Below are 5,507 nucleotides of genomic sequence, written 5' to 3' on the forward strand. Positions count from 1 at the left end.
TAAATTTTTATTTGTTATAACTTCTCGGGAAAAGACAGTTTTCTTTGGAGGTGTATAATAAACAGCATCTTCATGAATATCAACCTCATGTACTGAAAATGGCTGTAGATCTCCTTTAATGCAATATTCTTGTTTTTCTTTGCAGTATTTGATGCACTGCTGTAGAGATGATGGAACCATATTGTTCTAATGAATCCACGGTCAACCTAATAGAGCATTAAAAGAGGTGTCAGCATCGATGATATGAAATTTAGTGGTTGTCACGAGTTCTCCAACCTTTATAAGTAATGTAATTGATCCGAGGGCTCTGAATCCTCTTAACATCATCTTATCGGTCGTAAGCTATTGAGCTTCAATATCCAAATAGGCCAATGTTCGTAGGCTCCTCAAGTTAAGAGATGCTTCGGGATCCACTAAAACTCTGGATAACACAAATCTACCGAGGTTGACGGAGATGTAGAGTGGACGGTTGTGGGCGGCGGGAACGGGGATCGCGGGTCACTAGTCTCATCTGTAAAGGTTACCCTTAACTGTTCTTTCAACAAGCGAACTTCATCTGAGAATGTGCTGGCCAACTGAGATAAGAAAATTTCTGGGTCAAGCAAAGTTGTAACCAGAGACTCTCTCATCTCCTTTGATAGGATCAGAGCATCGTAGATGCTTTATCAGGCCGACAACTTCCTGAGATGAGCTAGCAAGCTGTAGTCTACTTTGTATGATCCACTAATTTTATCTTGATCATGTGATTCTTCCACTAGTGGAGGTGGGGGTATTTCTTCTCGAGTCATTATCTGTTTTTCTTTGTCTGTTGGAGCTGTTCTTGGTGGTAACACTTTTTCACTCCTTAAGTTAACTTCTGTGATTTCTTCTTCTTGAGATATCATTGTTGAATCTTTCAGTGTATTTTCCTCTCCGTTGGAAAGATCTAAGTTGATGGCAAGCGGTGTACCATGATGCTCAAGAATTAGCTCCTCGTTATCGGTGCTGCCATAAGCGGTATTATTGATCTCTTCTTTGGATTTGTCAACGAGTTCATCGGACTTGAGTACGATTTGAGGATCATTTTAAGGATCGAGATCGAAGCTAGGTCGGGAAGCTAGGTCGGCTCATAGTCAGTTACGTTATCACCAGAAACAGTCAAAATGTAGCCAAAATCACAATCATTATATCCATAAAACCAGGGACAAAAAGATAATCATACAAGGTCAGGGGTTTGAGGATTTTCTTCGCCGAATTCGAGACAATTAATCTAGTAGAGGCAACCCCTATCCTACCCCCGTGCTATCACTCTTTGTAGTGACACTTTTCTTCTTCTTCTTTGTCCTTGAAGATGACGGATATCCTGACGAAACCTTCATCTCTAGCTTGGTATGTGGCGGAATCTGAATGGAGGCTTGTTTTGATGCAGGCAGGATCTTGTTCAGTATCTTTTTGGATGATCAGCTCCAGACCTCATTCCATCCTTCTTCGGTATTTGTTAAAGCTTGTTTCGATGAATCCTGAATTGGATTAAGGACCCTCCTGAGTTCATCCCAAGTTGTACTCCATCATTCTATTACAGTATACTGATCAATTGGGGAGATTGGCTCGACCTAAATCATATTTATGGAACCTTTTTCAGGTTCTTTTAAATATGCTTTCAGGATTGTTATGTTTTCTTCTTTAAAGTTCCTCTTGAGCCAGTCTTTAAAGACAAAATATTTTTCTATAGTGTGCCCAAGCAACCGGTGGTATGGACAATAATTTGGTTCGTTCTTCTTATCCACTTCTTTGGGCTTCTTTGGATCTGGTAGTTTGAATTCTGGATTCTTCATCCGCATCCTGAATATTTTAGGTATAGCTTCATCCTTGAAAGAATACACAATTTTCTGTCGCTCCGACAGGGATATTCTTTTATCCTTTGTTTGAGGTGATCCCTCTAGAGGCGGCCGCTGGCTGGATTGACTATTCTATTTCTAAGAGTACTGTGATGAAGACTGGAGATGCTCTTCTGTATATATCTTTATCAACTGCTTTTCTTTGTCGACGGTCGCTACTACTCCTAATTTCTTTTCAAACACTCTGGTCACGTTAGCCTTTTCATGTGGTTAGCCTTTTCATGCACGTTAGCCTTTTCATGTGGCTCCATGTGCTTAATTTCCTCTTGAAGAGTGCTGACTTTACTGAGTAGCTTCTCGAGGATTTGATGGTGAGTCCCTTAAGCATGAAAGCTACTAGCCCATGAATGCTCTTGAGTAGAATTTCAATCGCATGATGTTCCTATAACTGAGGTTCACATTTCATGCCTTTCATGCTAAGGTTTCTCCACCTCAAAATATAGTCTACCAAAGTTTCTCTAGGCTTTTGCATTTCCTTCATGAGCTCTCCAATAGACAAATGGTATTGTGCCTTGACAAATCTTTTCACAAATAACTGTTCTAATTCAGAAAATGTTTTAACTGACCCGTTGGGCAAGGCAGCATACCAGTTGAAAGAAATTCCTGACAAACTGACTCACAAATTGCTGGCAGAGCAGAGCTTCATTATTTCTCGTGTTGCCACAGCTGGCTCGGAAATGTGCTATATGCTGTCTGAGATTTCCAGTCCCATCAAATATCTTGAAGTTTGGGGCCACAAAACCATTAGGGAAAGGCACTGCATCGAACTCCTCCGGGTAAGGTCTACAATTCAAAATTGATGTACCGCCCTTTGATTGGGCTAAGGCATCCCACACTTGGCATCCCACACTTTTTCAACCATTTTCAACCATTTTCTTGATTACCTTTTCTGGCATGGCACTTGATGGAGAATCTTTCTTTGGTTGGTCATCTTTGTTTGATGTAGTAGCCTCTCTTTTTTCGTCTATAATGTGTATGATTTATGGTTGATTAATTTCTGGAGAAGCCAATTGTTGTGCTTCTATTTGCCCCTAAATGGTGGCCATGACTGTCATAGCCGCAGTCATTTCTTCTATTCTTTTCTCCAGTAGACTAACCTGCTCATCCCTTAGGAGGATAACCCTGCACAGCTCATCTACGGCGTTCTCTTCGGTGTGAGGTTGATCCTCGTGTTTAGATGTGGCGGCTCTTGTTTCAATTACATGGACATCCATGAAATCTTCCTCCAAGTAATCATTGTAATCAAAATCTTCATCATTACTATCGATGGAAAATTCATGCTCTCGAGCTAAATCAGAAATCTCGATCCTGAGTTTCTTAACTTTCTCTTCAATTATTAATTCCTTGATTGCTTTAAGATCTGGAGGACCCTGATGGAAATCTTCTACTTGCTCCTCCATCTTGCTGGCTATTGTTGCGACGATGTCAAATATTTCAGACCCTGGTTTCATTTCCTATCCTGTGGGCTCAGTAGACTGTATCGCTGTAGCGGCCTTGGGTATCCATACCATTTCCTTTATTGATGATGATGTCTCAGGACGGAGTGTCTTAGTAGAAACATTGGTATGTGGAGGGAAAGTATGCTCCCCGTGGTGTAGACCGGCTACAGTGCTAGGTAAGCGTCTTGTCTTTGTCTTTGGGATTGTAGGAATATCTCCATAATGGGTGATGGGTAAGATCTTTAGATCCAGTCTCGACTTAGTCGGTCGACGGACGACAGAGTTGATGGCAGTATAATCAGTAGTAATCATTGCGGTATCAACTCTGTTCCCTAAACGAAGCCAAACGGGGATGCGAGTAGGTGGCACTCCAGCTGTTTTGTGAGATTGTCTGGCGGAGTTGATGCCCTTCAAAATTTACTTCTTCATGGGAGGAGAAATTGCATCTCCCAATCATTTAAGTAACTCGCTAACCGAACATCCTTCTTTGGCAGCAAGCCTTTTGAAAACTACACTAACTCGAGTGATAGGAGTGAACTTCTTTCTCTCCTCACCATGTCCATGAAGTGACGGTAATGCAACAGTGATCCTCCAGATACTCTCATATCCCTTGGTATCTGTCAGAGGATCGAATCTACTTCCTCTCAGGAGTGGATAACTTCCGATAATACTTCTTTAACTTGATGAAGCTCTCCCTCGACGGGTGTCTCCTTGGGAGTCTGAGTTTTAATGGCCTTCTGAACTTTTCTGTTACAGTTCCTCCTCTGAGTTCGGGTCAGCGGTACAGTCTTTGAACTTGATCCGATTTAGAACACATGTGGTGGGACAGTTAGTCCCTAAGTCAGATCCACAATAATCATCACTTCTTTCCCCTTAGCAGCAGCGGGGCTAATAGGTTTGGCGGGTGTCGCAACAACAGTAGTTTTAGACTTGTTGCAGGTAGGGAAGTCTTGAAGGCAGTTCAGGTTGAATTCTGCAGACAAATCTTGCATTTCTGGAGCAGTGATCTTCATTACCACGATCGGGATTTTCCTGAGGATGACCTCAAGATCTTCAAATCCAGCTCCGAACTTGATGGTGGGAGCAATGTTATGGGCGCTACGGTCCGTTGGCAGGTTGCAGGAAAAGGTCAGCGTTGGGTAAGCCATTGCAGCGGGCTTGAAAACAGAAAGTTTCAGGGTTAGCTATATGGCCAGAACCTTATAATTTTTTGTGCAAGCATTGAAAGTAGAGGTTGATTTGTAGACCGGGCAGGTCTTAATTTAGGGCTTTTTTAAAATCTTTTTTTAAGAAAAATTAAGAGGTGTAAAATTTAATTAATGTAAGAAAACTTCAAAGTGCGCGAAGCACAACACCATTTGGTTTAATTTGCAGAAAAGAAAATCAAATTTGAAAGGGGAATGTGAAGTATTTTAGGACCAGTGCGGAACCTTTTTAGTGGCAGAAAATGTTCAGGTGGAACTAGTCCACTGACACACCTATTAGGGGGTCCGACCCCACACAAAAATTTTAAGCACAAAAATTTAAAAAGTCCTTAATGGCCTCCTGAACCCCTCTTCTGAACCCCTCTGTTCAAAGATGGCTGAACAGCTAGTCCTGAAGTCCAAGGAGTTGATTGTACCTTCCCAAGATAGCAATGGATAAAGTATGCCAACAGAAGAAGGGTAATTTGGTCCAAGAGGGACATGGAAATATTACTGATGTGTGAAAATAATATTTCTTGAATTGTACGGAGAGAAAAACTTGTCCCCAGCGTAGTCGCCAGAAGCTGTCGGCGCTATTTTTTGTTGGAGGAGTTGCCCGTAAGAAGCTGTCGGTCACCGGAATCGAAATCCCGTCGCCCGCTTCGGAACGACGTCTAATTTACATATATATTTAGTTTTAGAAAAATATGAAATCAAACTGACCCCAAATTTTTCATAGCTTAAATGAAAGAGAGTTGTACCTCAAATACTGTATCTATTCCGAAGGACAAACACAAGACTTGAGGATGAGGCTCGATCAAATAAACTGAGGAATATATGACATCTGTTTGGTCTGTGAAACATTTATATTTATTTATATTTGTCGACAATTAATATAAAGAATTAAATAAGATTTATATTAAGCTGGGTTCGGACATGCTTCCTATAAAGGCAAACCCCTATAGTTACCCCCATGTTTCCTATATAGGCAAGCCCTTATAGTTAAT

Source organism: Phalaenopsis equestris, unplaced genomic scaffold (genome assembly GCF_001263595.1).
Source record: "Phalaenopsis equestris unplaced genomic scaffold, ASM126359v1 Scaffold000432, whole genome shotgun sequence".
In the NCBI taxonomy this organism is placed as follows: Eukaryota; Viridiplantae; Streptophyta; class Magnoliopsida; order Asparagales; family Orchidaceae; genus Phalaenopsis; species Phalaenopsis equestris.